Source organism: Canis lupus, chromosome 2, assembly GCF_048164855.1.
Source record: "Canis lupus baileyi chromosome 2, mCanLup2.hap1, whole genome shotgun sequence".
Lineage (NCBI taxonomy): Eukaryota > Metazoa > Chordata > Mammalia > Carnivora > Canidae > Canis > Canis lupus.
Genome location: NC_132839.1, coordinates 87,596,501 through 87,620,239, shown reverse-complemented (window position 1 = coordinate 87,620,239; position 23,739 = coordinate 87,596,501). Strand labels below are relative to the sequence as shown.

Here is a 23,739-nt window from a genome sequence, read left to right as displayed (position 1 = left end):
AGTCGGGAGCTCAGCTAGAGCTGCTCTATTACAGGGAAGAAGAAATGCTTTCTTCAAATTTTGTCAAAGAGCTTAGAAACGAAAAAGGGGATAAAATCCCGGCATTGTCACCAACCACCTGCTCACCCTTAAACAAATTACTTATCCTGGTTAAGTCTGAGCCTTCTCATCTGTAAAATAAGGGTAAAAATATCCATCATATAGAAAACTCGTGAAGATCCAGCAAGATAATGCTTGTAAAGTACTTGATCCGCAGAACTGGCAACTGATCAATAACAGTTAGTGTAATATTTTATTGTTATTATTCTTAACAGGGGTTGGCAAACTACAACCCAAAGCCAAATCCTGCCCACCATCTGTTTTTGTAAATAAAGTTTTATTGGAGCACAGCCATGCCCATTTGTTTACATATTGTCGGTGGCTGCGTTCACACCACAATGGCTGAGGTGGGTAGCTAAGACAGAAGCCGTATGGCCCGTGCAGCTTAAAATATTTACTCCCTGGTCCTTTTAGGAAAAAAGTTTGCCAACCACGGATGTATAAAGTCGAACAGATCTTTCTTTCACTGAGTCACATATGTTCTGTTACAAATAAGTCATGATATCTACTTCGTAGCAATTACCGTAAAAAAATAAAAGAAGTAAAGTATGTAAAGCTCCTAACCCAGCAGCCACCACATAGTAAGCCCTCTATAACCTTTACACGTGTTTTATCTTCCTTGATGCACGGTCACCACTGGACCTAAAAAAAAGCACTGCTAAATGTGTGCAAGATGTCATGAGACAAAAATCAAGTCTCTCACTTTGATGTACTCATGTATTCAATGCAGATGCAGGGCCTTTCAAACACTGGCACGACCACCCAGGGCAGTGACACCTCGTCGTGTTATGCCAGGGATAGCTGTGTGCACCTTGATGTGAAAACAGGGGGAAAGCATCCACATGCACACAGAGGATAAGTTCTTATCTAAATGGGGCCAAAATATATAAAGCTTTGAATGGGAAGATGCGAAATCTGAGCCAAGAATTTCTAGAACTACAGAACAGAGAAAAAGATGGAACAATGCCTGGCCCGAAGAAATATTTATTAAATGCAAAGAAGGAAAGGAAGAACAGAGCCTCTAAAGGCTTTCCAATGTTCCCAAAATAAGAAAGATCTTAACTCTCTAACCTACCTTCCTCTAGAGCTCATCACACACTACTAGCCCCGCTCACGTTCTGCTCCCTGACCATACTGCTCTTCGTGAAGTTTCCTAAAATTGTCCATACTCCTCCTTCCTTTATCAGGCCCTTTGTGTACCCTGTCCTATCTGGCTAAAACAGTATTCTTATACCTCTTCCATTGTATGTTTGTTTCTATTAGCAAAAATATTTTAGCATCCACTCGAATGCATGAATATTTAGCCATTTACAAATTATTACATGTTGTATATACACATTCTTCTCCAAAAATGCCAAAAATAGAAATACAAAGGCTATATAAATGTTATTACAAAGCTAATTTTTATTATTTTCCCATACTACCCCCTCTCCACTGGACACACACACCTACATTCCTCTCCCCAGTGTCTCTGCCAGCTACTCATTGTACTTCAGGTCTCATCTCAAGGGTCACTTCCTCAGAGAACCTTTCATAAGGTGAGGCTACTGCTCTCTCTGCTCTTAGAACTCTCGTTATTGTCCTTTTATGGTACTTACCAACATTTAAACTACATGCTCATTTGTAATCATTCAATTCATGTCTTCCTCGCTTCCTGCCAGCCCCACCCTGTCACCTAAACACAGAATCACACACAAATCACAATTCTCAAGGAGCAGCAGAACGAACAAGAGGAAATTCAGATGTATCTGCTTTACCTTCAAGCTAATGAGCAACAATAGCAACAACAAAATAGAATGGCTCACATTAAGACTGTTTCTCATGAAAGCCAATCACACCAAAAGCATGCTCTGTATCACACCTCAACCAACTTTTTAACGAGGAAACGATGGCAGAAAATGGTTAATTACTGGTGGTCAAGAATCAGAAGGCTTCACCCTCCAGCCTCAGTTCTGAGACTAAACCCCAAGTAAACATCAAATCCTGGGCAATGACCCTTCCTCTCTGCAGACCCATTTCATTGTCTGCAAAAGGGAAGACTTCATCAGGCACTGCCTAAGGCTCTTTCGAGTTCTTAAACAACCTGGCTCTCTGATTTTCAATCTCTGACGAGGCATTACAGGGGAAGCTCTGTGTTGAAGGCCTCCTTCGCATCGATCTGAAAATTAGAAAATTTCTAGTAAACATTTGAAAACTAAAGTATTCGCTGCGATGCATCTCAGTATTAATTGAAATGCCTTAAGGCAGAATAAAAAAAAAGTTTAAAATATTTACATACACTTAATAGAGATTAGCTAGGGAAAAACAGAAAGAAGATTTTACCTTACTTTAGTTCACAGCATTCTTCATCAATTAAACTTAAATGTAATGACATTTTGACTCAGGTTCCCAAATTAAAATGATTTGTATATGACCCCAGGTAACATTCAGTTAAAAGTAATAGTTAATAAGGCTCCGCTTGCAAGGGTAACCGGCCGGTATTTATCAAGTGAGCACAGCTCTGCATGGGTTCCCAGCAAGCTCAGAGCAAGTGAACTTCCTTTCCTTCGGGAGGAGGAGGCAACTTTCACAGGCAAAGGCTATGAAAACCCAGGCTACGTTAGCATTTGATCATATGATCTCATTCCATTGCTTCAATCTCTGTCGGTAGGCTTGCCTACACTTTACAGATAATGAAATTGAGGACAAGGAAAGTCAGATCTGCCCTGGGTCACACGGCCCAGTCACCAGCAGAAACAAAATTCAACCTCTGGTGTGCTAGTTCTCCATTCCGTACGTAGTATCACGTCTCTAGGGTACATCAGTAAACAATGGGCATGATTGAGCCCCCATATTAAATAAGTGGCATGTTCAGAGGGAATCAAAAAGAAATGCACAAAATGCTTATCAAATATTGCCAAGGATGTTATTTCTCTTTCTCATCTTCAAATTCTCCAATATAGTTGGCAATTGCAGGCAGTTAAAAAGTATTCTGATGGTAATTCTATCAGCAAGAAGAACACAGAAGTCAATGTAAAAGTAAACCCCGAGGTACCTAGGCCTGCTTTCAACCATAAAGTCCCGTAACACTTCTTATGGCACGCGTAATGGGTACTGGATAGATGGAAAATGGAATCTCCCTTAGGTAGCCCGTGTGCCAGAAGCATCAAACCAAAGGCACAGAATCATAAAACCACTTGCTGAAAGCAATAATAAGAATATGGAGTTTGTCCGCCCCCCTTCCTTTCAGGCAAATCTGCATTTAAGCCATAGATATCACACACACACACACACACACACACACACACACACAGCATCCTCCAACCCTACAGGACTGCAAGAAGTGATTTTATTGTAGCAAGATTTCTTCTGCTATAGCTTCTAACCTTTGCTTGCTGATTAAGACTCATTATGAACACTCATTCCTCATCATTCTGTCCTCCCAAATATGCTGCAGCCTTTCAGAGCTACTTTTGGTTCCCTAAGCCCATCATGCTATGCTTGCCTCTGAGCCTTAGCAGATGCTGTTCATTCAGCCAAGACAACCCTATGCTCATCCCCTACCACCCACCTAACCCTTTTCCTTCAGGTGCCAGTGTTTGTGGAAGCCTTAGCTAACCCTCACCCCACCTGCCATGCTCCTGAGAGATTCTCCTTCCCAGAGCATCTCATCACCTCCACGTTCTCCCACATATACTTCTAAGTTATAACCGCCTGCTCTTTGATTGCCCAGCTCAGCTATATGTCCCAAAAGAGCAGAACCTTAGTTTGTTTATCATGGTATCCATAGCTCCCAGGTTAATGCTACCATATTGTAGATAATCTATAAATACTTGTTTAAATGAATGAGAATGAATACCCCTGGTATTCAATAGTGTTGGGAATACCCAAATGCAAAAACGATCCTCAAACAAACAAAGCTTTGAAAGATAACTGCTAAAAATCTAGCATACTGAAGATTAATAACTTTTCTTGCTCTCTTAAGTGCTTAGAATATATTAATGTTTTGTATTTGTAGAAATCCTCCCAATAGTATCTATGGGTTTACCACTGTTTTAGAGAAAACTATATACAGTATGCCTATATGAATAGTTAATACATATCTATTATATACATATATTTATGCAAAATAGATATTATTTATAACACATAAGGAGTTATAACCATAAAAGAATTTGCACCATAAATTGTCCATTGTGTGTATGTGTATAAAATAGTATACTATACAATTCTTTGACCTCTAGGGAACAAATCTTACATTTGAACATTTCCTAATGCAAAGACTGTTACACAGAAACACAAGGTTGGAAAGACTGCCAGCCAGTATATATTTATCAAGCGCTTCTAATGTCCCCATCATTACAAGATCTAATACCTTCTAAACTTTCAGATTAATGGCTTTAGAATTTGGGGTGGAGTTTTCTTTTAATAATGCACATTTCAATCCTCGGTTAACAAGAGGTCATGTCAATAATTAATGGTTTCTGTAGCAGTTCAACACTGCATCACTTCCTTGACAGATTTTTTAAATGTATGCTTTGTCTTCATAACTAAGTGCAAGTGGATAAGGGAATAGGGAAGTGTGGCATGAGGCATTCGGGCTTTGCATTTTTAACTTGTGCTCTAAACTGTTCTTACATATTATCCCATTTGACAGGCACAACAAGACTGCGAGGAAATTAGAGTGGAAAGAAGAACAAGCAAGAACAGCGGGAGACACTATTCTATGTGTTTCTAGAACTGCAGAAGCCAAAATGCAGAAAAGTTGTGAAACGTACCTAAGAACATAAATTCCATGAGACTAACGACATCATCTGCTTTCCCCCCCCCACTGATTACCCCTAGCATGCCAGTTGGTCAGTAAGCATTTAATGAATTAATGAATATGTGAATGAATGAATGTATGAATGAGTAAAGGAAACTTAAAATTTTCATCAGAAATAGGACCCCAACTCTAATTTCCTGACTCTCAGTCTCATGAACTCACTCAATGTATGAAATATTTTGTTCTTAGCCAACACCTAGGCTAAGAACAAAACTCCTTTAAAAATGAATTCCTTTAAAAATGAATTCCTTTAAAAATGAATTAAAGGAAGAATAGTTACACATATCCAAAGCAGACAGTAAGTTGGTCCCCATCCCAAAAGGCAATACTTGAAGCTTTTTTTAATTGGCTTTTTTAAATAATTTGTCCCTACCATTAATGCTTACATATGTGTGTGTGTGTGTGTGTGTGTGTGTGTGTATATATATATATATATATATATATATATATATATGATTCATGAAGAATAATAATAGAACCTTGAGCCTCCTTGTCAATAATTTACCAGGTACCCTGAATGCACAGAATAACAATGCCAACAGTAATACTGTCTGTTATATAAATACCACATTCACTATACTACGTACCATGCAAATATTCACGCAACAATTAAACAGCCCGTCCTGACCACAGTAGTAAGGCACCCCAGATTGTAGTAAGCAGAACTGATGCATACTAGGATAGATCATTTTCCTACACCAATTACTAGGATACTACATTATTTGTAAGAAAACTGCCACATGCTTTCGAGAAACATAAGGAACCTCCTGTTCCATTGCAGTCAGAACTCTGTCAGGCTCTCTGAAGAGTACATTCTTGCTGAGAAACACACTGGCCATTTCCTGATCACTGGAGAACCAAGTTGCTGAGCTCAGGTCCAGCTCAGAGGTGGAATCACTATGCTGACACACACAAGGCTTCTGCAGTCACCACGACCCTGCAGACAATCAACAGAAAGGCAAGAGCACCAAAGATACAGGCACAACGTTTCAGCAATTCCTGCAATTCATAGTGGGGGGATGTGGGAGGAATGATGCCTGACCCCCTGACAAAGTACAAATCAAATCAAGTTGGAGGGAGAAAGAAGCATCCCCATCCAATACAGAAATTGGCATCTGTTGCTAAAACTGCTTTGGAAAATGCTAAAATAAAATAAAAGTATCTAAGCATCTCAGCCTGTAAGAATATGGCAGCTGCAATCAGAACATCCTTGTAAGTAGGAGACTTGTTTGAATTGAGTTTTCCCATATCCATTTAAAATGAAAAATAAAGAGCTCTTCAGAATCATATTGTTGACCTGGAGGGACAGCCTGTTCCAAGCCCAATCCCCGAAGGCCAGTCACAGATGACAGGGCCACTCCACTTTCTGGAAATGATGGTCACTCCAGAGACAAGGCCAATTAAGAGAGATGGGCAGGCAGATGGCTTTGCTCTGAGTAGGGGTGTAAGACAAGGGAAGTTCTACAGAATGAGGAACTAAGTCTTCTCTCTTTTTGTATGCCCCCAGCACCAAACACAATGCTGCTCAATAAAGATTTGTTGAATGAATCAAAGAGGTGATTAATCTAGAATTAGCAAAAATTAACCCAGGAAGCAAAACACTTGACCCTGAGAAAGTGCTCAAGCAAACGCTGTCTCAGATGCTTTCCTGTCCGGGCAGGGGCAGGGCCGGAGGAAGGCTCTTCTACTCTGATCCCAGGTATGTCCTTCCTCCTGGAAGAGGCCTCAAAGGGAACTCAAGAGGAAAACTGAGCATCCAGGCAATGACATGAAGGAGCCTACAATGGGTCAATCCTGCTCTGGGAGCCTACCTTGTATCATCTGGATTAATTCTCCAACAACCCTGCTGCAAAGCCATTTTTATAAGTTTCATTTGACCAAGGAGAAAACAGAGACTGGGATGCCTTAAGTCAGGAGCTCAAAACTTCCCACGAACAAGGCAGAGTAGAAATGGGAGCACAAGCTTCTGAAACCCATGCCACATTCTCTCCTCCATACCCCAGGCCTTTCAGCAAGTAGACTAAAAAGTTAACACGTGACCAAGGTCAAAAGCCAAGACACAGAGAAAGAAGAATGAAAAAAAAAAAAAAAATCGTTACGGAGGAACCCTGCAACACTGGAGTGAAAAATCATTGGTGCTGAATTTCCTCAAATCTAGCAAGCTTTCCTTATCTCCTCCCAGGCAAGATCTCAGTTCAACAGAATAAAACGAGTTTCCAGGCACTGCAATTTGGAAGGAATCTACTGTGGGGTTCTTTTTTTATAACATGCATCGAACAATATAATAAATGATTCTTGCATCAACTACCGCTTGGTGATTGTTTCCCCTCCTTCCAAGTCCGAGGGAAGGGAAGTTTCAATCATATTCCCTTATGTCTGTCATATGGAAACTACAACTCTCTTAGTAGTTCCATTTCTACCACTGTGCTGGTACAGAGAACAGGAATAGACCGGACTGTGTTCCTACTAATATTATAATTACAGTCGGGTAATCTTATTACTATCATGCTCCATTCTCATTGTGTGCCAGGTATTGTTCTAAGCACCGTATACATTATTCCATTGTATCCACAAAGCAACCCTATAAATTTTTATTAGATGTCTCCACCTTAAAAAAAAAAAAATCCAGAAACTGGGAGCTTGAGCGTTCACCTAACTTGCCTACCACGTGTGCACTCAGAAAATAGCAGAGTTGGGATTTGAACTCATGTCGGCTTGACCCCAAGACCCATCCTCTTAACCACAGCAACATGAAGGGTGCGGTTCTGTGTCTGTTAATCGTACCTTTGGACAAGCTACATATTCCCATTTTCACAGAGTGATTGAAAGACTCGATATAGCCCATTAATTTTATACCCACTTGTATCAAAATGTCTTCAGTTCCCTTTGCAGCTTCTCTGCTTCCATTTTAAACTGTGCTCCTTCCCTCTGCTGCTCCTGCCATTCTGTGCACACATCAGAATGAAGTCTGGGGCTCTTTCTAGCCTAATCTTCCAACATTTGACGAGCCAATGAAAGCACCTTCTCTACTTTCAATTAAACAATATTTAATTCGCACAGCACTTCCTTCCTGAAAAATTCAAAGAGCCTTAGGTGCTTTAATCAGATTCTCTTGGTACCTAAATTATTGCTTAAGTTTAATTGTGTCCCCTTAAGATGACACATTAGCCTTATCCCCTAATCCCGGAATCTGAAGGAAATTGGCCTTAGTCCATCTTCCCTTAGAAAACAAGGGTTACAAAAACAAACAAACAAAACAAAAGGTCGGACTCTGTGTACATAGTACTAAAAAAAAAATTGAAGAAGAGCAATATTCCGTGTTACCGCATTATAGAATCTCATCAGAATGATGATGGTATTTAACAATTACTGAGTATATTCTGTGTGCCAGGTAACACACTAAGCGTCTTCCGTAGACTATTTCTTCCTTCAACACAACAGTGAATCGCATCAGACACCAACTCACTGTAAAAGTAGACTGAACCCCTGCAACACACAGAGAAAATGACAAATGGGGACAGAGGACAAAGTTCACTGGACCCACACAGCCAGAATGAAACACTGACATCAAATGATCCCTGGTCAGAAAATGTTTGCCAATTCCTTCCATGAGGAAGGAGTAATGGTCGGAAAGTAAATTCACATTTGCAGCAGCATGTTGGACGTTAACCAAGCTCTGCCTGTTTCAGCTATTTGATATCTTTGGTTCAGAGTTTACCCTTATAAAACAGGGACTATTGCCATCAGCCCCATTTTACGGATGTTGATACTGAGGCTTGGAAAAGGTAAGCAACTTGCTCATGGACAGAGAGATCATCAGGATCAGAGACAGAGCTTGGACCGAATTCCCAAGTCCAAGCTCTTGACCACTAAACTGAAAGACTCTCATTAACAGCTCGTTCCCTACCTGCGGTCTCCAGGCTACTGAAAAGTAGCACATATACAGATGATAGAAGGAAGGGGAAATGATTTTTTTTTTTCCTAAACAGCACAGCAAAGGCATAATAATTTCTTGAGTGACTGGGATGCCATTCAGTACCCTTAAGACTAATTTTCTCAGTTCTATCCTAAGGGCTTGAAACAGTCCACTGGGCACCTTTTCCTTCCTAAAGGAACTTCAGAATTAAAAACAGTTATCATTTGTGTTTGACAATTTTTCCTGAGGTCAAAAGGAAAAAAAAAAAAAAAAGAAAGAGAAGAGTAGAAGTTTCCAGATAATGTGAATTGGAGGTAAAATATCCCAGTCTGCTCAGATGCCCATGCCATGAGCTAGTAATAAGCTGAGGATTAGAACCTTGGTCACCTCATTTCCAGGCAAACCCTCTTTGTACTACTATTCTGGCCATTTTCTCTGTGGCTCAGCTTAAACCCATCCCGCCCCCGTCCATGTAATCCCTGTATGTAGGCAGTAACCAGTTAAAGGCTCCCGAGCAGATTTAAAACGTTCTGAAGCTCCAGGAGCCCAGAGTTCTTTTGATCCTGCCTGGAAGATTCAGCAGAGAAGCTTTAAAGTATACCAGTCAGAAAGTACTAGAGAAAAGGGCTGTTTTGTTTCCTGGGGTGAAAATCTTCCAGGGGGTTGAGGAGAGAAGTGATCTGTATGGCAGTCGGTCTTCCTGCTAATGAAACAGGCTTTTCTGATGGGCATAAACATTCACCCAGATTGGGCAGAGGAGGGGAAAGCAGAAAACACCACTAGTAATAAAGCCCTTTGGCTATCTCATTCTAGGCAGATGAACTGCAGCAGACACAACGCTAGGTAGAGTGCTCGTGTCCAATCCAAATCTGACAACGATCTGCCAGGTAGGTACCAATAATTTCATTTCTACAGATGAAGGAAAAAGAAATGAAAGAATGGAAGCGAACTTGTTGGGTGCTCGCAACGATGCCAAGGGACATTTTCAGATTTTCACCTCAAGTTTGTGGCATTTCAAAGTCCGCATTCCTTCTCCAAGCCCCACTGTCTCAAGACCAGCAGTGCAGCAGCGATGCATCTCCAAGGTTGCAAGAGGGAGGAGCATGCATGTAAAAATACATAAAATACCACATAAGGGAAGAAGCTGAGGATAGGGTAAGAAAGGAAGTTGGTCAGGCTTTGCAAGAAGGCCACCGCAGCAGAGTCCTATCAGAAATGACAATGACTGGACACCACCAAGGAATGGATCTGGTCTCCCCAACAGACACCAACAGAAGCAACAATCAACAGAAGAGGGGTGAGACTATCCCAGATTCAAAATGCTTACCCCTTCCTTCCATGAAGGATTGCTGGCCCAAAAGAAACTCATATTTACAACAGTATATTTGAAATTGATCGTGTCCTACCAAAATTAGGAGTTTAATATAATTTAGTGTGAGTCTAAATCATTGTTAGATAATCAATCTCTTTTTGTGACAAGTTCCAATTAGCCCCACCCCCCCGCCACCCGCCCCACCCCATCCCCGCCAATGGTATTGATTATATCAAAGTTTTTCAGGTCTAAGTAAAGTCTGCAGAGAAGTAGAGCACACAAACAAGGACCGGCAGGGGCTTATTGGTCTTATTCATACTGTGCTGCTCGGTAGGAAATAATGTAGGAAAGTCATGTAGATCGACTCTCGGAGGGAAACACACACACACACACACACACACACACACACACTTTGACTTTTGCATCTTGCCATGAACTGACTCTCCTTCTAAGTGTCCTATTCTGGTGTATAATTCCTCTCTGACCTCCCAAACACCCTTTGAAAGACGCAGTCACCATTTGATCATGTCACCGTCCTGCTTCATAGTCCTCAGGGTCCTGGGCAGGATGGTATATAAAATCCAAATCCCCAAGATTTGCAACTAAAGGCGTCTGTGATTCTCTCCATGACTGTCTCCTACCACCCACCCACGCTACCCAAATACATTCACGTCCTCACTTTGATTTTTACTTTCTTCATTCCCTTATCTGTACGGGCCCGAGATCCTCACCCAGCCCCTTCTCATTCTCTGCATTCTCTGCATCTCTCAACCTTCAGCTAAAGAGTCCCTTCTGTGAGAAAGTAACTTCTCCAACAAGGAGCAGAGCCCTCCTGGAGCATCACCACGGACCCACCCCTTGCCTCTTCATCCTAATTCTCATTTACTTGCTTATTCCTCTGGTGGACCGTGGGGAGGAAATGAGTCATATTCAGTTTTATATGTTCATTGATTAGGTAAATGAAACAATGAAGAATCCCTTTTAAAAATACAGAATGCTTTGAAAGGTGAAGTAAATTCTAGTCAGCCTTGCACAGGGAGCCTGGCTTTGAGGCCAATCCAGACAAGCCTCACAGGCAAGAAGAAAATGAGGCTATGGAGAAAGTATGTTCTTCTCATCTTTAGCAGGATTGATGGTCTGCATGACACAAACAAGAGGACCCTCCACATTCATCCAGACTTGGCTGTTTATAAACACTTTCGGAACTCCGATGGCATTTTCTCTCCTGATGAAATGGAGCGATGGAGCCCAACAAAGATTGAACTCTTACCTCTTACCAGCAATTTTCATGTGTCGCATCCCTTAGTGCCTGAATAGGTAAGCATCAATCACCATTTCTTATGCAAAACCCAAAGTCACATGGAAAGTGAGTAGTGAGGTGATTCCAACCCAGTTGTGGAAACTGAGCTCCTTCCATTACAGGGCAGCATCTACCGATGAGAAAAGTCCTTCTATTCATTCCTACCTGTCTCAATCCAAAAGGATTTCCCAGTCAGAACTGCAGAACAGGAAGCAAGTTCACTGCTTCTCATTCCCACTACCACTCAGGCCTGGTCCCTCTTCTCCATCCTTCTCTTGTTCCCACTTGTCCTCCCTACCACTCTGCTTCCCGTGAGAAAGCTTCCTAACATGTTCTGTTTCTATAAAACAAGGAAAGCCTAGACAAAGGAAACCTATAAAGATCTGAGCCAGGGGTCAACTAAATTTTTCTGTAAAGAGTCAAAAAGTAAATAATTTCAGGCATTGAGAGCCATACGGTCTCCATCATAACCATTCCACTCTGTCATTTGTAGCATGAAAGCAGCCATAGACAATACATAAATGAGTGAAGAGGGCTGCATTCCAATAAAACTTTATTTTCCAAAACAAGTGGCAGGCCATATTTGGTCCATGAATTATAATTTGCCACCCCCTGGTCTAGGTCAAGGGCAATAAAATAAATTTTACTCCTTGTACCAGCTTTGATCAGTGAGTAACTAGCTTCCAGCTTGGTGTTCACAAAGACTCTAAAGTTGTATCTATGGGCCCTTAGTAAGATAGATTAGTGATGTCTATCCATTAGTGACGTCTGCTTTGGGTGTCAGAAGGACCATGGTGGTGCATGTGCCACATTAGCCATTTGGGGATAAGCTTTGAATGTCCAAATGAATTACAAAGAAGCTACAAGACAATGTATAGTTTTCAAAAAGCCCAAGACGCACCAGAGCCGAGTAGTGACCAAGCCACCACTCTGCCACCACCTTTTTCCCTAGTAAATTTCATCTCACTTCTATCCTAAATAGGTCACGAATCAGGAACCCATGATGTGGAAAAAGAAGAAAGCAAAAAATAAAAAAAAAAGTCTATCTGTAAATCAAATCTAAAAGTAAATCGCACTCTGAGAAGTTGGATTAGGCAAGAAGTCCTTTTTTATCTAAGTTTTGTACGTCAGATTACCTAGGATTAAGAAAGCATCCAGCTCTCTCCGTAGCAAAAGAGCAAAAGCAACTATAGCAGGTGGGAACTGTTTTTCCTTTTTTAAACAGACTCACCATTAATAACCACCAAGAAAGCCCTTTCTGCAAGCAACGCTGTCGTCGACAATAGGGAGAGTTCAAGAATTGTACTTTGAGTTAATATTGAACTTGCAAGTAAATACATAAAGCTTCAGCACCATAAAGCTAATTTAAAAGGGACATTTCTCTTTATAGTTCCCTGGAGTATTGTAGACTCGATGATACTCTTCTGCCATAATGTAGGATTCATTAAAGAACTGAAGCTGTAATTGTCTACATCAGTACGTGCGGGCCGACTGGATAAATCGCCCACATGAATTGGTTAATTCAACCTCAAGTCTTTGGTGTAAAGGTCTCCACCCGACCCCTGGCAGGTGGGCAGGAAACCCAAGGCTGGATTTTCCTGCGAGAATATCAGAGGAGGAAATTCAAAGAGAATTGCCAAAGCATGATAATCTTTACAAACATTAGACAATTTCTCCTTCATAGTTTTTTTTTCCCAAGTGGAAAATGATAAAATAGATAAAATTATATAATATATATAAAACACATACGTGTATATATTTTTTTTAATACGTGTATATTTTTAAGATTTAGATGATAATCATTTATATTGTTTATTGAGATCAAAATTGTTTTTCTCACCGAACTGGAGAAGTATTACCATTTGGCCATTTATTGGCAAATCTTTTTTTTTTTTTTTTTTTTACCGTCATGTTTCTATATTATCTCTGTAAAATGTCAAGGTAAAAACAGAGTGGCAAGGAGAGGAAAGTAAGCCCTACGCGTAATGGTAACTTTTTAATTAGTCAATGAGAAGGCCATGTGATAACAGGAGACATAGAATAACACAACTTTTACCCTGAACTCCGTACCGATTTTACTGACAGCAATTCTGGAAGAGCAAGAAAATGCAGAGGACATCAGCCAGCTATAGATATAATTTTGTCTGTTTAAGATTTCTGTGCATTATCATTCATAAAATATGTATGGCTTTATTGACTTCCCAGGGAGAAGGAGAGGTTGCTTCCCTTTAGAATATAAAAAGTCAGGAGAAGCTTGAGAGTCGATAGCTCTCATCCTAAATGCTGTGGTGGCTGGGTGAGTGGCCTATATCCGAATGTCTGGATCCCCTTTAGCTGTCGTCAAGTTTGAGAGTGATTCCAGTGATTAAAATTCCAAACGGGCCAGTGTGACCCAAATCAGCAATGGAGACCCTCGATTTACTATGTATCGTGAACATTGCGACCGACTCACGGAAACGTATTTTATCTATTACGATAAAAAGAGGCATCTGTGATAACAGGAAGCCCTGGAGATTCCCGTGCCCGCGTTTTATTCCGGCGGGTTACAGGCAGCAAAGAAAGCAGCATATGCAGCTCTCCTAGCAAGCGCAGAGCTGCAGAAATACCCAGGGCCGCTCCCCCAGCGCCTTCCTGAGCCTCGCTATTCCCTACCCTCTTCTGTGGAAGTTATTGCTGTATTAGACGTTGTTGAACATATTTGATATGAAAGCATTGTCTGTTTGCTACCAGTATCTAACGAGTCTCTCCCCCAGAGTTGCCAGCAAGGTGCTGATTAATTAACTGAAGTAGTGGAGCTGAATCGTACAACAGCTGTTTAGAGAATTGTCATTAACTTGGTCTCCTTTCTCGTCTATTAGCTTGCTTGCAGCGCTCCCACTAAAATGCAAATCTGGGAAACCCAGCATCACAATCTACCTTCACCTCTGTGCCCTATTTGATGGAAAAAATAAATAAATAATAACCAACCCTGGATGGTCTGAGCTGACTTTTTTTTGTTTGTTTGGTTTTCAAGGGAAGTCAGAGGAGGAAGGAGAAACAGACAGAAGGTCCAAGAAGGGGTTTTGGAAACTTTGTAGAAGTTACAGCTGGGCCTGTCGCTTGTCACTGGCAGCTGACAACAGGGCCGGTCCTTTGGGCCGAGTGTCCCACCCCGAGCTCAGGGGACAGTTCAGCTATCGGCCGGTCTCTCGCAGGGACCCCTTCCCTGGAGGGGGGCAGGCACCTGCGTGGAGAGACGAAAGGCAGGGAGCCGCGCGGGGAGGCAGATGTAGCTGCTGCTCCGGAGTGAGGACGGTTGGCGAAGGAGTCCAACCTGTAGACCTCAGCTGCCCCAAGAACAAGGCTGATTATTCATAGGAGCAGAATCTGGATTAAGTGGCAGATTGGAGGGAGGGTCGAGTTGATGAGACCCAAGCGCGTCATTAAAATGTTCTGTGCCGAGGTGTAGGGACTCAGACCAAATAAAAATGATGGGATTTTTTTTTTTTTTTTAGGTTTCTTTCTTGCTTTCCTCCTTCTTCCTTCCTTTATTCTTTTCTTTCTCTTCTCCCTTCTTTCCCCATCTTTTCTTCTTTTTTATGTGTATTTCTAAGTCTACCTGGCACCTTTTGTGAAAGGCAACAACGTCTTCCATACACGGGCCAACAAAATTAATTCATAACAGAGGCTGTCACCATTTCATCCCAGGTATCGCCTGATAACCCCAGTAAGCTCTGCTTATTCCCTCTGACATGAATCTCAGAGACTCGGTACCAGAGAGCTCAGATGTTAACACCTTCTGTCGCTGTACCCGTTACCCCGTGCAATTTCGTCTGCGTGGCACCCCCTCCACATTGGACTCACTTCATAAAATGCATAAGATTTTTTTTTAATGTAAAGAAGTAGAAATTAAAGATGTAGTTAAATAGCACATAATCAGGTCATCAGGGCAGATAAAAGAAGCAAATACATCCCCCCCAAAAATGCAGCAGGTGCTTTTTTTTTTTAATGAAGCAGATAAATGCAGAAATGAATACACTGATACAGACAGAGCATCTGCCTCATGATAAAATTAAGTCTTGTGACAGAAATAAATCACTGTGGGGGAGAATGTAACCCATTATCCAATGGGATTTTTCCTTTTCTTCTTATGTGACAGGACTTATTGGATTCCCTGACGCTAGGCAGCTAAGTGCATCCACAATTTGATGATAAATCAGAAAGACTGCAGGATTTGAAATTTAACAACTACTTATTTTTCTGTGATGTAGAGATAAGGGAAAAATTTCGGTGAGTAACTATTAAATTGGGAATCTCCTTCTTCCCTGATAATCTGATCTTCTGGTACTATGTCATATCATCACACAATGCCAACAACCAGCAGTGAGTAAAATGGATTTTGGACTAAGATGAATAAGAGAACTACTTATCTTTCCCTTTCTTTCCCAATATTCAGTTTTATCTAAAGAGTACCACAGAAAGGTTACTTTTGACATAAAAATATACTGCTCTTATTACACTTTCCTTTTTATCCCCTTCAATATTTTAAAAAATGGCAATAAAAGCATGTTTTTCTTTTTAAAACATTTTCACATTTGAACAATAGAAAAGGAAAATCCATATATCATGTTAAAATCCACAGGAACTAATAGAGCTCAGGACTACTTTACCATGTTTGATAAATGTGACTTGAAAAAAACATACCTTTACCTTTTAAGGATTTCCTTTGTTATAATATGCTATTAATTAGTGGGGGGGGGGATAATTCATCTCTCCAAGGTGTACTTTCATTTCCTCATGTTGAATCTTTGCAGTACCTCGGTTCTTTCCTAACATCCGCACCAATCATGAGCTCTCAAACTGAACCATATAGATTGCCCTTGTAAGAAACGGAGAGGGAGAAATCAAATGATTTTTTTCCCCTCATAATTTTTTCAAGTGAGAACATGGTACATCTTCAAAAGGAACCTGATCCATTGGGTAAAAATATAGGAACGATCTAGCGAGTGACACTGCAGAAAATACTCAGAAACAGTGCATTGTTGAGCCTAGGCATATTTCAAAAGCCAAGCCACAATCAACTTTCTTGTAAAGTAAATCAAGCTCACTATAAAGTTGCTATCACTGATTTCTTTTCTTTTCTTTTCTCTTCTCTTTTTTCTTTTGCAACCTGTCTTGTAAAGGGGCAAAGGTGGGGTTGGGTAGAGAGGCATTAAACATTGATCACTGGTAATTACGGTAATCTCCTTCAAGAGAGTTAAACGCTGCAAAGTCAGCCCGTCTTCGGAGAGTTAACTCCATGTGACAACACAAGGAAAGCTGTTACAGAACTGTAAACTCCTACAGCTGGGTACCAGCCTTTAATTAGAGTGTGGCACCAAAACAGACGCTCCTCGAGTATCCAAAGAGATATCCTGAATCTAGTAGTTCAAGAAGTAAGAGATCTAATCAGCCAAATCATACATCTATCACAAAACATACTGAGAAGAGAAAGAGCGGGCCGTACAATCAGCCAAATGCCATGACTGTCGGGAAGAGAGTCATTCACTATGGTCTGTTATTTAGTTGTTCTGTTTCACACACACTGGATGATAAAACAGAAAACCTGAAGACAAACATTTCCAGGAGGATCTGGAAATCTGGAACATTCTTCGAGGTTTTAGGAAATTAGTTTGACCTGATTTGTCATTTCCAAAAAGCAGAAGTCACTGATCTTGCAATTTGCCATCGAGAGAGTGGAAAGGGTTCTACAAAAAATCAAGCAAGAGGTCCTGGCATAATCCTAGCATTAATTATGGTTCTCAAAAGTGCATGTTTGGGGGAGCCTGGGTGGCTTAGTTGGTTGAGTGGCTGACTCTTGATTTCCGCTCAGGTCATGATCTCAGAGTCCCGGGATCAAGCCCTACATTGTCTCTGCACTCAGCAGGGAGGCTGCTTGAGATTCTCTCCCCCACCACCCCACCTCCATCCACTCTTCCCACTCAGGCTTTCTCTAAAATCAATTAATCAAAAAAAATTTAAAAATCAATTAATCAATCTTTTTTTTTTTTTAAAGTGCATGCTGGTTTATTGTTTTTTTTTTTTTTAAACATGGCAGTATTTCCCTAGCTTTGTTTTCCACTAAAACAAAAACAAAAAGAACTAGACACAGTATTGAATTGGCAAGTTCTCCATAGAATCCTCAAGATAAAGAACTAGAACATGTACCTCATAAAGCCCTTCATTCCATGTGACCACCTCACAGTTTGGATCCAGCTACCTGGCCTGCCATATACACCCACAAACATCCCACTTACTGGGATTTTCTTTCTTCCAATCAGGTGTGCTTAAAACAGTTACAGGGGAAAATGGACCCATACAACTAGGCCTGGGTACATCACAGGATCTTGAATCTTTTACAGAATAGAAATAATTTGAAATGGAAAGCCATGTTCATGCCAATATTGTTGGATTTATGTAGTCTGATCCTCTCTTGATTACCATGGAGAAATCCATTTTTATGATCACATAAGGAATCATAGACATATTTGAAAATTCTGTCCATGAATAAGAGATCAAGTCAAAAGCATCTTGTTTTCTAAAAGGGAAGCTATAGGACCCAGAGATGTGGATGTGTTACCCCAACCCATAAAGCTGGTTAGCAAGTGGGTCAATCTAAAACACACATCCCCTAACTCAGAGGGTCTTTCCATTCTGCTTGCCCAATATTGCATCTTCTTATCCTCCAAATGAACGGCACTGAAAGGGAAATAACAAAGAAATCAAAGATATGTTCCTACAGCCTCTGGGAACTTAGTTGAATATATCTTCAACAGTACATAAGACCTAAAACAGACATCCAGTAGATGAAAGAACATACCTAGCATAGGAACATGTGCAGTCAAAGAAGATTTGAGTGAGGAAGAAGCAAACACAACCATGAGTATTCCCCATGTCAGGGGATTCATTCAGTTGACATCTATTTCAGGAGCCAGCTACACAGACATCTTCTCAAGAAGCATCCTAGGCCCAGACAACAGCAGGTACCTTGAAGACCTTGAAGCAGAAATGAATTCCAGAAAGAGGAAAAAGACCAAAGTGGCTACAATTGATTAAGCAGGAGATGGAGTAAAGAGGTATGCAGGGGTCAACTCCTATAGAAACTTTTAAACCACAGGAAGAAATTTGGCATTTGTTTTGATGGCAAAAGGAAGTGGGTAGAAGATTTTAAGCAAAGATATGATATGGTCACATTGATTTTTTTTGATTTTTTTAAATATTACTTTGATTACAGTATGAAGAAAGGATTATAGGACTGAGATACATACATGAAAGTCCTTTTAAAAAAATGCTAAGGTAAGATCTAAATGGAAGCAGTGGCATTACATAAATAGCACCATGATCTTAAACAATAATAATGCAGTGATATTTCTCAGAGAATGTCCTAAACTTTGGCACTAGCCAAAAGCATGTGGCATGTCCACATTCTGAAATGATGAATGATGGATCTTTGAAGCAAGCAAGAGGAAACTGACTTTGGGCATCATTGGGTTGAGTAGTCACTGCAGTTCAAGCCATCTGTGCTGCAACCACAGATTTAAAAAATCCAAACTCTAACAGAGGCAAGTCTCTGGTACTCAAAGCTGTGACCATTTCAAAATTTTGTTATCTAAGTTTTCCAAGTTGAATTGAGGGAAACCATATATGTAATATATATATGTATATATTGCAAAAAGGGCCCCATGATCCTCTTGCTTCAAAAAGGGGTGGCATGAGTGATGTGAGGGACAGAAATATAGGCTCTGCCTTGAGAAGAAGCAACACTTCATGAATTTAGGGATCAAAGTCCAGATCACTTGGGACAATTAAAACACAACTGGTGATTTCCTGCAATGAAGGGATAGTAAAGACCTGTACTGCTCTGAAGTCAAGCCAGTTAATCTCATTCTGCCAGTCTCCATTCAGTTTCAGTAGTGACTGTGCACTACTAACACAAGGCAGATTTCACCTCTCGACTGCTGCTTCTTGATGATAAATGTCCAGGGATGCTCAGATAAGAGAGAAAATGAAAGAGACAGGTTATAAATCTCTTTAGGGAAATTACTGATTGTGCTATTGGTCTTTGGTAAAAGATAAATAATTAAATCAACAGCTCAAAAACCACACATTATGAAAAATTCAAGTTCTTAGTTCCAAAAAGGCAAACTGCAAGAAGACCAGGCTTCATAAAGAGACAGATTTGGGTTTGAGTCCTGGTTCCACCGCCTTGCTACTTGAGTGACTTGCTGATCCACTTTTTTTTAACATCTCTGTGCCTCAGTTTCTTGATGTATAAAGTGAAAGTCATACTGACTGACAGCTGGTTGTTGGGAGAGTTAAAATGAGACCATATCAGTAAGGCACTTAGCAGGTACATAAAAAATGCTCATCCTGTGCCAGCTTGTTCACCCTTTTCACCCTAGTAGAGGGCTTTCCAATAGCATTCAGGACTTAGACTCCCCCTGTGCTATAGACTTGAGTATTTGTGTACCCTTCCCCCCCCACAAATTCATCCATTGAAACCTAATCCCTAATGTGATGATATTTGGAGGTAGGGCAGGTGGTTAGGTCACAAGGATGGAGCCCTCATGAATGGGATTAGTGTCCTTATAAATGAGACCCCAGGTAGTTCTTTTGTCCCTTCCACCAAGACAAAGGAAGCAGGCCTTCATGGGATGCTGAATCTTCTGGCACCCTGATCTTGGACTTCCCAGCCACCAGAACTATAAGAAATAAATGTGTGTTGTTTAAGCACCCCCAGACTGTGGTATTCTTGTTATAATATCCTGAGCTAAAACAATCTGGTTACAAACAGAGATAAGGTCTTCAAGAGAATGAGAATCCTTAAGATGAGATCCTGAGGAAATATCCTGGGTCCCTAGGTTATTCCTAAAAAAGAGGATTTGCATTTAAAAAGCAGCAACAAAGAGTCTTGAAGTTGATGACCTGAAGAAAATTATAGCACTAAGTTTGTAAGGAAATTCATATTCATATTTTTAAAATATGAAATAGAGGGAGTGCTTTTGAAAACAAAAGATATAATTCTTTTTCAAAACAGGTTTGCAAATCTCAGAAGACAAAATAAATAGAAACTTAAAATAGGGTGCAGAAACCTAGGAATTGTGAAGAATGGAGTCGGTCTGGTGTGCTGGAGAGCGCACAGGATGGCAGACCTGAGAGTCCTGTCTTGAGTTGACCACTACCAGCTGGGTAACCTTCGGTAAGTCATCCCCCCTGTCCCCTTGAGAGTTTGCTCATCTGTTAAATGAGCTAATTAGCTAAGACAATCCCAACAGATCCTGTCATATCCGGTATTTTTTATACTTCTATGGCCCTAAGGTCACAAGACTGAGAGAGTAGCGTTGAGTGTCCTATGAGTCACATTTTCATTTCTATACACGGCTGGAAGTTCTTGGATTTGAGGTGCTACACCCAAGCTAGAGGAGATAACACAGAGTTGGACCTATGAAAATAACAAATACCAGGAGTAAGGGGGGAAAATGCAACAGAAGGGGAGAAAGGCAGGGGTCTCCCTATGGCATAGTAACTGGCACGGACAGTGCATCAGTTGGTTAATAAGAAAGATGGAGAAGAATCAGTGGAGGGATGTAAGGCACAGAGGTCATACCTACACAAACCCCAGAGATCTTATGATTCATTGTCACACGAAGAGAGGGATTCAGATCTAGAGTAAGGACTGGAAGAGTCTCAGCAAGAGGAGGTTCCCACTGAGGTTCATAGGGGTGATATTACCCGCCAAAGTCATTCAGCTGAGGAGCAGAACTAAGATCCTTGGCTATTGACCTTAGAGCACCTTTTGCTGGGGAATCTACAGATCCGTTCATAAAGAGAAGGCTACAGCACCTATGTGGGGAGGGCTGCCAGGAATGTCCACTCCGGGGGAGCAGGAGTAATGGCTTTGCAACTTAGAGGTTTGTCCCTGAACATTAGTTCACTGCCAATTCACTACTCTTCTTCAGAGTACCATGGTGCTGAAATAATCTCAGGGAGATGCATAAACGTGCTACTCTACAGGAGCTGAGCAAGAAGATATGCTCAGGGAACTCTCTGGACCACACTCCATACTGTGTGTGACCTGTTAGTCCATTGGTCAGGGGACACCACTGATAGCCATGAGATCTTCCTCTTGCTACATAGTAGACTGCTCCTCATAATCTCAACCTCCTGAAAGTTGAATGCTACTTCTCGCCCACTGATCAAGTCACATCTATGTAACTAGATGTGTCCTTACTAGAAAAGGGGAAAGAAAAAGAAAAAATAATACTGCTGAGGTCAGCAGTGGCATCCTGATATTCAAAAATCTATGTGTACTAGCACCAATCCTCACGGCCATCATTCCTCAACCAACCCTACATCCATTTGACTGTCAATTTAGCCCATTTTCTGTAGGTATAATATCACACAGTTCCAATGTGCATTTATTCCAAGATGCTCATCTTTCCACATTTTGTCATCTGCAATTCTGATGTCTAATATTGCTTGGAGGGGGGAGGCATTCTAAGATCAATGGTATGTCATATTTTAATTGGCAGTGGTTTTTCATTGTGATACATAAAGTAATTGTGTGTCATACGATTACGGTATCTTAGACTTATTGAAATGCAGTATTAAAGTGGAAATAGAGAACTATTTCAGCACTATCTTCCATAAACTACAGGACTCTCTCTCTCCCTCTCCCCCTCCCTCCCTCATGTATGCACCTGCAACTGTCACTCTCTCTCATTCTCTTATCCTCTCCTTATTTTACCTATGATCTATCAGATGCTTCCTCTGTGATAAGCACTATGCTGAGCACCAGAGATGAAATTATGAACCAAAAAAACCAAAACAGCAGTGATGCCTGCCCCCGTGAAGCTCATCATCTACTATGTCTCTGTGCAGATATTGATCAAGTAGTACAAAAAATGCAAAGCCACAAGTAGAGCAAAGCACTTGAGAGGAGAGGTCCACAGTGCTGTGAAGGAATGCAGAACAGAGTAATGACCTAGCTGAGAAGACTTCCCTGAGAAAGTGAAAAAGTTGCTGAGATACCATGCTTGAGAAGTAAAGGTGACGGTTGAAAGCAGAGCCTTTTGTGTAGAGGGAATTTCATTTTGCAAGGCCCTGCGGTAGTTGGAAGCAAAGCTTGGAGAAAGTCATGTTGCTGGAGCCCAGGGAACAAGGGGAGGTGATACAGATGTGGGGTGAATTGGGTCAGGAGATGGACTACAGCAGGGCTCTGTCTTTATCCTCATGAAAATTTGAAGGTGTTGAAGAGCTAAAACCCAGGGAAAAGGGGTGGGAGTGCTAAGATGCTTAGATCAAAAACAGTGTTGCAGGTGCCACCTGGAGGGTGCAGGTTAGGAGGCCATTCCAGCAGACCAGACAGGAACTAATAGAGAAATACAGACTTGGGGCTGCTCTTCTTCCCAGCGCAGCCACACAGACCTCAGCTTGTCGGTGGGGGCCTTTCCTAGCCTCCTCTGCACACAGACCTTGCAGTGACAGCCTCGGAGCAATACCCAGAGAAGGAGGTCAGAATATTCGATAGAGGGTCCTCGTGTAGATGCAAGAGAACCTAGAACAAAGCCCCATAGATAAGGGGGCCTGGGCATGCAAAAGCAGAGAGAGGAAGCACAGTCCATATAGTCTTCTAGGCCTGGCCCAGGGGGAAGTCATGTGAGCAGCCTGGACACCCCCCCCCCGAACTTTCCAATACTTGGAAAGTACCCCTGGCCAGGACCTCATTAGAGGCACCGGAGACCTCACAACCAACTTGGGGAAGATAAAAGTTTATTTGAAGCCTGAAGAAAAAGTGCTCTTTATTTAAAGGGAACACAAAGGGTCCTTAGGAGCTTCTTCCCCCCACCTCCCTTGGCAGATATTGACTTACAAACCGATCTCACTCCAGTGGTTGGAATATATCTATTTCCAATCCTTGTACATCTACCCTATGAATTGCAATTTGATGAAGCCATATGAACAACTAATAAAGTCTCCGTGTAAAAATGCTATATGTTCTTAGGAAGGGAAAACATAAAACTTCAATCCATGTTTTATTAAAATCCCCAGGTATGCACAGTTTACAAAGCTAAACGCCAATACCTATAATTCACCCCCATGATAACGTTGGCCATAGAGTAACTGCTATCTCCAGCCGCATCCGAGTTTGGTTGCCCTTCAGAAGTACTGAAGATCTAACTCCTAATGGCTTTTTATATAAAAACAGTCTTTGATTGACAGACTCTAATCACTAGAAGGGCAGCAAACAAAAGCTGGGCAAAGTACAGTTCCCTGTTAAATTTTTTTTT

At 41.2% G+C, this 23,739-nt stretch overlaps 1 protein-coding gene and 1 long non-coding RNA gene across 7 annotated transcripts in view; one reads left to right on the top strand and one right to left on the bottom strand.

The window, feature by feature from the left end:
- PPARGC1A (PPARG coactivator 1 alpha) overlaps positions 1 to 23,739 on the bottom strand; it is a 638,569-nt gene that overhangs the window by 190,715 nt on the left and 424,115 nt on the right. The gene's annotated exons all lie outside the window — the stretch shown is intronic.
- On the top strand, positions 17,638 to 22,514 carry LOC140623054 (uncharacterized). Its single transcript, XR_012022738.1, has 4 exons — positions 17,638 to 17,730; positions 18,378 to 18,525; positions 20,487 to 20,648; positions 22,211 to 22,514. It is a non-coding gene; the product is annotated as an uncharacterized lncRNA (long non-coding RNA).